Source organism: Chlorocebus sabaeus, chromosome 12 (genome assembly GCF_047675955.1).
Source record: "Chlorocebus sabaeus isolate Y175 chromosome 12, mChlSab1.0.hap1, whole genome shotgun sequence".
Classification (NCBI taxonomy): Eukaryota; Metazoa; Chordata; class Mammalia; order Primates; family Cercopithecidae; genus Chlorocebus; species Chlorocebus sabaeus.
The window spans coordinates 7,522,694-7,535,634 of record NC_132915.1 but is presented as its reverse complement, the minus strand read 5'-3'; positions in this window follow the sequence as shown (position 1 = coordinate 7,535,634).

Genomic DNA, 12,941 nt, shown 5'->3' with positions numbered 1-12,941 from the left:
CACACACCCCCCACTGGTCATCACCACACAGGGAACCCCTGGCTTGGACCCACAGCACGGACCCTGCACCCTGAGCTGACTGAACTGAGCAATGGCTGGTGATGAAGAACGGGATCAGGAACTGACTTACAAAAGCAGTCTGGGCATGTTTTCACAGGGCAGCTGTGCTGTGCTAGGATATCACTTCCACCCCTGGTTGGTTTGGGCTCTCCAAAGCCTGAAGGCTGGAATGACTAAGTCACCCTAACAGCCAAGATGTTGACCTGCCCCTCCCTCTGAAAGCTCTGTCCCAGGGAGTTTTCAAATTTCTGTTGGCCAGAGAACACTGGTGGGAGTGGCTGGAGGCCCCATTTGGGAGTTCCTGCCCAGAGAGGGGGAATACCATTGGAGACCCACCTAAAGAAGCAGTCTGGCCATGTCTTAGAGGAGCAGCTGTGCTGTGCTGCAGGATCCCTTTTGCCCCTGGTCAGCTTGGACTCTCTAAAGCCTGAAGGATATAATAGCCAAGTGGCCAAACAGCAGAAGTGGCACCCCTTCCACCCCTCCCCACAGGAGCTCCATCCCAAGGAGGCACAATGCTGCTATCGGTTGCTGGCTGAAATTCCAAGCCACTAGGTTTTATCCTGTGAGGTACCGTGGAAGTGGGGCCCACAGACCATCACTGCTCAGTCTCCTGGATTCAGCCTCTTTCTTAGGAGTATTATGGGGGTCTAACCTCCCACTTTTCCAGAGTTGCAGCTACATTTGCTGAGATGCCTGAAATGCCAGAGTATCTAAAGCTCCTGGGTCTCTGTGCATGCCTGAGCAACTGCTCTGTGAGATTCCACATAGCTCTGTGTATCAAACTGATAGTACGGGTGGAGTAGGTTCACAAGGGGATCTCCTGACCCAAGGGTTGCAAAGATCTATGGAACAAGTGTGGGATCCTGGGGTTGCACATTCACTCACCACTTCTCTGGGTGAGGGAGCTTCCCTTGGCTCCATGTCACTCCTGGGTGGGCCATCGCCTTGCCTTGCTTTTCTCCCTTCTCTGTGGGTTGAGTTGTTTCCTCAATTAGTCCTAATGGGAGTCCCTGGATGTTTCAGTTGAAGGTGCTGTATTTACTTGCCCCTTCCGTTCCTCTTCATGACATCGATGCACATTAGCTGCTTCCAGTTGTCCGTCCATGCAATTCCCAATGTATTTTCCATAGATATTTTCTTTTGGTTGCCATGGGATTAAATGGAATATCCTAAATTTATAACAATCTAATTAATACTAACTTAACTTCAATCACATACAAAACTCTACTCCTCTACAGTCACTTTTTCACCATGCTATTGCTACCATACATTATACATGTATACATGGTAGACACACTGGCATATATTTATTCTTATTTTTATGCATTTGTCTTTTAATTCTGAAGAAAACACAACGTTGAGTTACAAACCAAATTTACAACAAAACTGGTTATTCTACTTGCCTAGGTACTTAACTTACTAGGGATCTTTACATCTTTGAAAGGTTTTGCTTTACTGTCTAGTGTCCTTCCATTTTAACTTTGAGAACTCCCTTTAGACTGTCTTACAGGACAGATTCAGTGATAATCAATGCTGCCATTGATTTATCTGGGAATTTCTTAATAATGATCTCATTTGTGAAGGACAAGTTTGCTCAGTACATAATTCTCAGTCGGCAGATGCTTTTCTTTCAGCACTTAATGTATCTTCCCAATTTTTTCTGGCCTACAGAGTTTCTGCTGAGAAATTTATTAATAATCCTATTGAGTATCACTTGAACATGAGATTTAACTTTTCTCTTGACATTTTCAAGATTCTCTCTTTGTGGCTTTTGACAGATAGATTATAATTAGTCATAGTGTGGGTCTCATTAAATTTATTCTACATGAAGTTTATTGAGATACTTTGATTTGTAGATTCATATCTTTCATTAAATTTAGAAACTTTACAGTTAACATTTTTTGAAATAACTCCCTGCCATTTTTCTCTCTCCTCCTCTAAAACTCACCCAATGTGTACATTGGTCAGCTTGATGGTACACCACAAATCCCTTAGGCTCTTTTTACTTTTCTTCTATTTTTTGTTTGTTTCTGCTTCTCAGATTCAATAGTTTCAATTTTCCTGTCTTCACATTTACTGATTCTTTCTCTTTTTTAAATTTTTTTTTAAGATGGAGTCTCTGTTGCCCAGGCTGGAGAGCAGTGGTGCAATCTCAGCTCAGTGCAACTTCTACCTCCAAGGTTCAAGCGATTCTCCTGCCTCAGCCTTCTGAGTAGCTGGGGTTACAGGTGCCCAACACCATCTCTGGCTAATGTTTTGTATTTTTAGTAGAGATGGGGTTTCACCATGTTGCCCAGGCTGGTCTTGAACTCCTGACCTCAAATGATCCACCTGCCTCAGCCTCCCAAAGTGCTGGGATTATAGGTGTCAACCACTGCACCTGGCTCCCTGATTCTTTCTTATGCTTACTCAAATCTTTTGTTAAGTCACTCTAGTAAATTTTTAATTAAATAATTGTATTTTTAGCCTCAGAGTTTCTGTTTGGTTTCTTTTTATAATTCACATCTCTTTGCTAATATTCTACTAGTTTGTATTTCATTTTCCTGATTTCCCTTAGTTCTTTTTATTCTTTTCAGCTCTTTGAGCATATTCAAGAGCAGTTGTTTTAAAGTTTTTTCTAGTAAGGTCAATATCTATGCTTCTTCATGGACAGTTCCTGTTAATTTATTTTCTTTCATTGAGTAGGCCATATTTTTCTATTACTTCATATGACTTGTGATATTTTATTAAAAATTGAACATTTGAAAAACAAAAACAAAAATCAGGCACTTCTCTAAGTCTTCACAGACTGACTCTTTGCTAGGGCAGTCCATGGCTGCTTCACTGGTTGTGCTCTGAGCCTAAGGATTAGCCTGAATTGAAAGCTCAAGGTTTTCTCACATCTTTTTCTGAACATGCATTGTACATGGGCATATGTCTTGCTTTCTCCAGTATACATGGCTTTTGAAAATCCTAATATCCCAATAAACCTTATCCTCGCTTCTTTTAATTCTGAAGAAAATAAAAAGTTGAGTTACAAACCAAAATTATAACAAAACTGATATTTGTATTTTCCCCAGGTACTTAACTTACCAGAAATACTTGTATCTTGATAAGATCTTAAATGGTCTATTGTATATCTCTACTGTCATCTCCCACCCTAAGCATTTGGTAGTCTTTCTGAAGCTTTCACAAGCAGTTCTGTCTGCCTTCCTCATCTGAGATCTGAGTTAAACAATACAGAGACCAGTTCTTTCCACAGCCCCCAGACAGTTTAGAACATTGCAAGTGAGGTCTGCTTTGCTCTCTCTGGTTTGAGTGATGGAATTGGGAACTGGGTCCTACTTCCTCCAGACCAAGACATTTCTGTGCTAAAAAAGGAAATGGGAAAAGCGTACATAAAAATGACACAAAGTTTTCTATCATTTTGAATGAGGCTCTTTCTTGTTTGGGTGTTTTCTTGGATACTACAGACCTTTTGCTGTTTTCCAGAGCTCTTATAAGGTTAGTTCAGCCCATTTCTCATTGTTTTTTGACGTTCCATGTAAGAATGACAGCGTGGAGCTTCCTAGTCTGCAATTTTGCTAATGTCACTCCTTTCAGTACCATTTGTTTTTAAAACAGCTCTAAAAATTAAATGCTTACCTTCATAAATATGCTTGCAAAGATGGAAAAGTGGACCTAAACTGCCAGTTTTATGTTGCTTGACTACAGCACCTATACTAGTTGCTGAAACCAATGCTTAGGCTCTCTCTGAGTATCCAGATATACAGGTCTTGTCTAGCATTTGATTGAACTGTGCTACCAAAGTTCATTTCTAAGTTGGTGAGACTGCCAGTTCAACTCACTAATATGTATCAGAGTAATGAGCCTAATAGTGAACATATTGTACATAATGTACTACCATTATAATAAATGGTGCTCATCAAGCTGTTTCTAAATTATAATGCATTCAGAATTTCAATATAGCATCCCAGACAAACAATGATTTGAAAACCACGTGTGACTTAATATTTTGAACTTCTGATATTATCGAAATTGTCTTTTACAACTTAGGCCCTGGGAGAAAAATAGAGGGTCTCCCTTCTGTTTCCTCCACAGTTACAATGAGTTTGAGGATACATTGGGCTGTACTGGGGGGTACACATGGGAAAGTGAAGAGAGGGTTCACTTCTGCAAGATCAGCCCTCTCTTCACCTGAGACCTTCCCCTTCTAAATTTAATTTCTCCAGCCACTGATAGATCTTCCCTGGGCTATACTACAAGGGTAAGAAGGAGTTCGGCAGCCATTGGCCCTGCTACTGCAGGAAAAAAGAATGAAGAGGAGAGAGGATACAATCATGAATGCAATTTGCAAAAAGAATTTATAAAAATCTTTGGGGCAGCTATGTGTTTTATCATATTTAGTCATTTTCCGTTGATTTTATTTTTCTTACCACTGAATGCATGTCCACCAATAAATAGAGAAAAGTATATATCTGGAAGATACACAATAGAATACTAACATAGGAATAATAAATATTCCTAGAAAAGTTGAACAGAAAATAACAAGTATTAAAGATGTAATTTTAAATTGCCCGAAACAATCTAAATCTACATATTTAAAGGGTACAACATGTCACAGCCAAGGTAGACACAGAATAATTAACCTGGAACATGAACTGTTAGTAGTAATAGCCTTTTAAATGTAAAGAAACAATTGAATTATCTGAATAATATACAAGCTTTCTCCCTCCTGCAAAGTCAAAACTACCTGGGATGAAGGAACTCAGGCTTGCAGACTAGCTGCAGACTTTCTCCCAGCAAAATTCAAGAAAGGAAATGAGAACACAGTACAGAGAAGTTTTAGGAAAATAACAGTTAGATCCAGAATGTCACCCTAGACTACCTAACTTTAATTCACAAAAATAAAATGACACTAACCAAAGTTTTACACAAAGAAAAAGCCAAATACTAGCTAACACAAATCCTTCTTGAGATGGGATGGGAACAAAAAAGAGCTTCAGAAAACCAAGAGGCCAACAGGAAATCTGTAAGAACACTTGGCAATAGAACTCAAGCTAAAATGTACGGGAACTATGGTTGCAAAACGATGTGTAAATGTTATAAAATAATACAAATTACAAAAAAAAATGCATTATTGCTATAGTTTGGATGTTGTCCCCTCAAAACCTCATGTTGAAATTTGATCCTCAGTTTTGGAGGTGAGGCCTTATAAGAAGGGTTTGGGCCATGGGGACAGATTACTCATGAATAGACTAATGCCCTCCCTGTGGGCCACGGAGTTCTTACTCCACTCATTCCAGTGAGAGCTAGTGGTTCAAAAGAGCCTGACACCTCCCTTCTTTCTCTCTTGCTTCCTCTCTCCCCATGTGAGCTGCACACTGGCTGGCTCCCTTTACCTGCCACCGTGTGTATGGAAATAGCCTGTGGCTGTCACCAGAAGCCAAGCAGATGCTGGCACCATGCTTCTTGTACAGCATGCAGAAGCATAAGACAAATAAAACATCTTTACTTTATAAATTACCCAGTCTCATGTAGTCCTTTATAACAACACTGAATAAACTAAGACAATCATGTAATTAACTAAATTGCAGGTGTAATGGGGAGAAAAGATGAGAATCTTTGGAATATTTCCTCCTCTTGAATGGAACCAGGAGACATTGTCAGACCTATCTTAAGTTCAAGTTCAAACAGAGGCTTAATCAATTTTTTAACGATAATCAATTAACCAAGAGAAAGACTAAAGGTAGTATAGGATCTGTTAAAAGAAAACTTTAGGCAAATCAAATTTAACAGAGTTTAATTGAGCAAAAAAAAAAAAAAAAAAACAGTTCATGAATCAGGAAGCCTCCAGAATCACAACAGATTCAGAGAGACTCCAGCGATACCCGTGGTTAGAACAAATTTATAGATAAAAAGGGAAAGTGACATACAGAAATCAGAAGTGATGTACAGAAACAGCTGACTTTTGCAAACAGGTTGGCGTTTGCCTTATTTGAACACAGTCTGAACACTCAGCAGTATATAATTGGTTGAAGTGTGGCCGCTGGGATTGGCCAAGATTCAGCAATTGTTACAGATGCATTCTCCTAAGTTAGGTTTTCAGTCTTATCTACCAGTCCAATTAGGTTACGGTTCATCCACAAGGACTCAAATATAGAAGTACAGAGTCCTTCTGAGGCCATATTTAGTTCACTTTAACACTTCCTTCCTTTTGGTCGCCCTCTCAATTTAGAGAGATTGGCCAAAACTTTAGGCATTGATGCCACTCTCTGTCACCATCATAAAGACTTATTTGGTCACAGTGTGGAATTCACAGGTCTTCTTTAGTTTTAGTATGGTGCTTCACAGGTCTTCCTTGGTATCAACGTGGAATTCACAAGTCACACTTTATACCAGCTGAATGATTCTTTACGTACTTGCTGACCCAGTTGGGGTGAGCCCATTCAACTCTCAATGGATGACTGCATATAAAACTTTCATTATTATTATTATTATTATTGTTATTTTGAGATGGAGTCTCACTCTGTCACCCAGGCTGGAGTGCAGTGGCGTGATCTCAGCTCACTGCAACCTCCGTCTCCTGGGTTCAAGCAATTATCCTGCCTCAGTCCCCTGAGTAGCTAGGATTACAAGTGCCCACCACCATGCCTGGCAAATGTTTGCATTTTTAGTAGAGACGGAGTTTCACCATGTTGGCCAGGCTGGTCTCGAACTCCTGACCTCAGGTGATCCGCCCGCCTTGGCTTCCCAAATCACGCAAGGATTACAGGCGTGAGCCACTGAGCCTGGCCACAAAACACCTAAGACTTGAGAGGATACAGTGTACCAGGGGGACTATGATTATGACTGTCAAGAGGATAATATCAAAATGCCAAGGCATACTCTTTAATAATAGTTCTTATGAAATGAACCAAACCAAAGTAACCAAGTTCAGACAATATCGGCAGTTCAACAGTATTGGGGTCTAATTGGCCACAGTCCTTATTTGGAGTGTGATAGTTCACTGTAAGGTAGCCTGATTTAAAGAGGTATTCATTTTCATTCTAGTAGGTTTCCAAGTTATTATGACTGGGAAACCTAATAGGAGAAATATGAAGATTAGAGATCCTTGGAAAACCCAAGCTTGCCACCCACCCCTTAGAATGCCTACAAACCAACTGTTAGTTGCTCCTGTAAATACATCATGGGTTCCTTTCTCTTGAGAGGTTTCTTTAATCTGTTTGGTGGCAGTGTCTAAGGAAACAGCAGTATCATCCACCTTTTAAATTAAGCTTTCTGTAGTAACAAAATAAGGGGAGAAGTAAATACAACATTCAGTTTTGTTTATCACCAAACACAGACCTCCACCTTGAGCAAAAAGAAGATCTAAGGCTGCATGATGTTTCATTAAGTGTTTTTGTTGAATATGTATGTTGTCATCTACCTTCTGGAGAGTAGCTTCTACCTGCCTGAAACCCTGGGAGGTCTGGTTGGCTACAAAATCCAATGTTTGACCTGGGAGGCAGAGGTTGCAGTGAGCCAAGGTTGTGCCATTGCATTCCAGCCTGGGTGACAGAGCAATATTCTGTCTAAAAAAAAAAAAAAAAAAAAAAAAAAGCTTTTTATTCTTTCCTTGGAGTTTCAGGGTCACTCTTATTGGGAACACAAAGAGGGATTGGCATCAGTGAAATAGTTTCTTGATTTTTTTTGGCATTAGCCCACAAACCCAACAGTTACTCTGGTTTTGTTCTACAGCATAAGCTCAAGCTAAAGCCATGGGTTTTCCTCTAGGAAAGGATTAGGGCAACAAAAAATGAGGAAAACAGAAAAATACATAAGGCTTTCATGATAGTAGCCAAGTCTTGATCCATGATCTTGGGAAAGTTGTCCACGATTAGGATGCTGTCTGCTTCTAGGGAGAGATTTCCCCGGTCAGCTTTACCTTAGAGTCTCCAACAGGTATACATTCCAGGAGTTTGAAGGAGCCCTTTTGAGTTGTGAGACATGGACCTGAGATCCAAGGCCCTGAAGATTCACTATAGTGTAGGTGGTGAGAAGGACTTGGTGTAGGCCCTTCCAGTGAGTTTCAAGAGCAGTTTTCCTCTGATGTCAGTTTTAGAAGACTCAGTCTCCAGGTTCCAGATCATGGAAGGTTTGATTATCCTCAGTTGGTGGATCTTGAAAAGCTTACTTTACCTGGTGGAAGTATACTTTGGCATAATACATTAAAGTCTTGCAATATTTAGTCATATCAGAGTACAAGAGAGTAGGAGAAGCATGAGGTATTATTTAGGGGCATAGGCCTTTCAGTGACTATTTCATAAGGGGTCAACTTATATTTTCCAATGAAAGTGAATCTAATTGCCATTAAAGCCAAAGGTGGCCAAGGCAACCCAATTGATTCAGTTAACTTTGCCAATACGTTCTAATATGCCATTTGTTCTTTCAGCCTTTCCAGAAGACTACCTTATGGTAGTTGCCACTGTTGGTAACACCTTATTTAACTGCTTTATAACTTGCCCAGTAAAGTAAGTTCCTCTGTCACTGGAAATTTTTACAGGGATCCCCCATAAAGGAAAAGCATTTTCATTTTTTTTAGACAGAGTCTCGCTCTGTTGCCCAGGCTTGAGTGCAATGGTGTGATCTCAGCTCACTGCAACCTCCGCCTCCTGGGCTCAAGCGATTCTCCTGCCTCAGCCTCCTGAGTAGCTGGGATTACAGGTGCCTGCCACCAGGCTAAGCTAATTTTTTTTTTTTTTTTTTTTTTTTTTTTTTTGTATTTTTAGTAGAGACAGGGTTTCACCATGTTGGTCAAGCTGGTCTTGAACTCCCGACTTCAGGTGATCCGCCCGGCTCGGCCTCCCAAAGTGCTGAGACTACAGGCGTGAACCACCATGCCCACTCAGGAAAAACATTTTCTAATAATTTCTTAGTTACTGTCACAGCATTAGCTTTCTTACATGGGAAGGCCTCTATCCAACCAGAAAACATGCAAACTATTACAAGACCACACTGATACCCCATTGAAGGTGACAACTGAATGAAGTCCATCTGTAAATGCTCAACTGGTCTATCAGGTGGTAGATATATACCACCTGAAGTTTTGGTTGTTTTTTCAGGATTATGAGTCCAAAATTGCTAAAATGGTTTATAACCAATGTTTGACTTGTCAGACTCATAATCAACATGTTTTCACAATTTGGACCATTTTATCTGTTCCACAATGAGTTGTGGAGTGCAGAGCTTTCAACAATGGAAGCTTCAAAGACTCAGGAAGGACCAGGCAGCTTTCTGGGCCTTCTGTGAGTCTGTGCTTCACATTAAACTTACATCCTTTTAGGAGCCAATTTTTTTTTTTTTTTCCCAAATCAGGTGCATTGCACTGTTTCTGAAATAAGTCATCATAAAGAAGTTGGCTTGGATTAATCTTCTGGAATTCATTCAGATTGCATATCTTAACAATGTGAGTAGCTGATTTAGCATAAAAATCTACTAAAGCATTTCCCTGATATTTAGGTTTAGTTCTACAAGTATGAGTTTCCATTGTAATAACAGCAATCTGCAATGGTAACAGGATAGCAGAAGGAGTTCATCTACTTGGAGTCCATTTTTGATGGGGGTTCCACTAGAGGTGAGAAACCCTGGTAGTTTTCATATCATGCCAAAATAATGTACTACTCTCAAAGCATGTCTGCTACCTGTATAAATATTTACTGATTTGTCCTTAGCTATGTGACAAGCTTGGGTGAGGGCAAAAAGTTCCACAGGTTGGGCTGCTTAAGTTGAGGAAGAGTTCCCTTCTCTATTAACTAATTTTGGGTGGTAACAGCATATTCTGCCTGATATTTTCCTTCTGAGTTTTTAGCACAGGGCCCATCCACAAAAAGTATCAATTTAGGATTATCTGGTGGAGTATCCTGTAAATCAATATGAGGGGCCACTATTTCTGACACTGCACTTACACAGCAGTGGTCTTTACCATCATCAGGCAGAGGTAACAGAGCAGCAGGGTTAAGTAGATTACAGCATTTTAGATCTAGATTAGAAGGAGAAAGGTTAAGTAATTCATAAGATGTTAGTCTACTTACTGAAAAATGCTGGGTTTGGTTGGAATTTAATAGACTTTCCACAGCTTGTGGGACTTGCAAATTAAGTGTATTTCCTAAAACCAAATCTGATGAAGATTCTACCAGCGTGGCCACTGCTGCTACTGCTTTTAAACAACTAGGACGTGGCTTAGTGACTGGGTCTAACTGCAGGCTATAGTATGCAATGGGCCTATGTGTATCACCATGTTCTTGAGTAAGGAATCCGAATGCCTGATTGTGTTGCTCATGAACAAACAAGCGGAAAAGTTTAGTGTAATTTGGAAGTCCTAAAGCTGGGACTGTTCTAAGGCCAACTTTATTTAGCTGAAAGCCTGCTCGTGACTGTCTTCCCAAGGTAAAGGCTCTGGTACAGCATTTTCAGTGAGTTCACACAATGGTGATATTGCAGAACCCAGGATCTGCAATATCCTGCAGTCCAAGAAAGCCTCTTAATTGTCTTTTGGCTGCAAGTCAAGAAAAACTTTGGATAGTTTTTATCCTCTCAGGTAAGAGGAAAATCCCTTCAGCAGTCAAGTCATGTCCCTAATAGTAGACTTTTCCTCTGAAAATTTAAGTTTTCTGTTGAAGCCTTGTGACCTTTATATTTGAGTTGCTGTAAAAGGTAAACTGAGTCGATTTCAGAGCACTCAGTGGGAGAGCATAACAATAAGTCATCTACTTACTGAATGAGAGTAGAATTTTGAGGAAACTGTTGTGTTATTAAGTCCTGATGCAATGCCTGAGAAAAATATGAAGAGGCTTCCATAAACCCCTGTGGCATTACAGTCCAGGTATACCGCTGATTTTTCCAAGTAAAGGCAAACCGGTATTGACTCCCTTTATGAACTGGAATGCTAAAGAAGGCTGAGCAGAGATCTATTACTGTGAACTACTTGGAATAAGTGGGTACATTAGATAATAAAGTATTAGGATTTGAGACTACAGGAAATCTTGGTATTACAATTCTGTCAGTTGCCTGTACATCTTGAACAAATCTCCAACCTCACTTATTTGGTTTTTTAACTGGTAAGATTGGAGTGGTACAAGGGCTAGTGCATGAGATTGAGTCCTTGTTTAATTAAATCTTCTACAATTGGTGAGAGCCCTTGAATTGCTTCAGGTTTTAGTGGATACTGGAATAATTTAGGCAAAGGATTAGAATAATCTATTTGGACTTTTATTGGTTCCATACTTTTAATTCTTTCTATATTAGTTGGGGAAGAGGCTCATAAGCATTTAGGTATTTTGGAAAGATCAGGGTATTACAGGCCTGAGTTTTTATCTTATTAACTTCTGCCTGTAGACAGCATAACAATTCTGGTTCAGGAGAATCAAGAAATGCTAAGATTAGCTCTCTCTCTGAGAAAAAATTTTGTGTGCCCTTTCAGCTTTGAAAGTAAATATCACCCTAACAAGTTCGCTGGAGCAGTATCACATAGTAAAAGTGTGTTTTTCTGAAAAGAACCTCTAAGTTAATTGGATGGGTTCAGATACGAGAACCTCTTGAACTTGATTTGAATCCCCCACCACAGAAATGATCTTTCTACTCTGTGGGATTTGTTGGCCTACTAAAGTGGGGTTTATGGTAGATAGAGTAGCTCCAGTATCCACCAGGACTGTACATGACTCCCCATTTATTTTAACCTGTTTCTCCATGTTCATTCAAAGGTATTACAGGGAGCAATTTACTGGAGAATCCCTCAGAGCCTTGTCAGTGTTGATTATTATCAGAAGGACTAAGGTACCTTGGGTTTCCTCTGTGGTTAAACAGTTTGGCCTATAGGAAGGCTTATTTGTGGACTGACATAAAAGTGGACATCCCTTTTCCAGTGTCTGACTATTTGCAATAAAGGCAGACATCTTAGGATAAAGAACTTCTTGTTCTAGGACCTCTTGGTTGTGATTTAAAATGAGAATGAGAAGGTCCCTTTGATCCCTTCGTAACTGCTGTATCATAATTGAAGGGTCATAAGCATGTTAGCCTTTTGAGTTCTTTCTTGCTGTTGAGTCCTCTCAAAATGTTCAGCCAAGGTCACCAATGCAGTCATATCTGTAACTTCTCATCCCAGCTTAGGTTTTTTAATTAAACAGCTAAGTTCAGGACCAAGTCCATTTATAAACAGAGCACTTAATGCCATTTCAGTCCCTACAGGAAATACTCCTTGCTGTACTTTGAGCCCAGAATGTTTCACAATGATCCTAAGCAAGTTCTGTAATCTGAAACTAGTTCATCCTTTTTTTGTTCACAAGATTGGATGATGGACCAATCAATTTTTTTGTGTAAAAATGTTAGAAATTGAATATAAGAGGTTTTCAGCAATTTTTCTAGCTGCTTTTGATCCTTCCCCTGAGGAACTTTTGGAGGGGTGTTTAATATCCTCTTCAGGTCTATCCCATTCTCCTGCTGCCATCCATCTCCAAGCTTCACCAACCCCAGTATCATGTGAACAAATTGGTAAATGTCAGGAAGTCCTAGATAGTAAGCTCCTAGGAGGGTTCTAAATTCCTCAGTAAATTTTTGAGGATTTTCCTTGGGTCAGGGAAGTCCTTCACAATGGCTGTAAGCTGTTTTAGACCATGCAGTGAAAGTAGTTACAGCAGACAGGCCTGACTGATCAGAAGGCACCTGCCTAAATTCTCTTTTTTACATCATCTTCAGGGTGAAAAAAAGTAATTTAAATAAAAGTTTAGTGGACTCCGAGTATGTAGGTAGAGATGGATAAAGTGAAGGAACAGTTGAGATTAGTTCAGTTAGAGTAGTTTTATCATGTCTTTAGTCTGTGGCTTAAGCTTTTCATTTGTTTCTTGCAAAGAATCTTTTAAGGA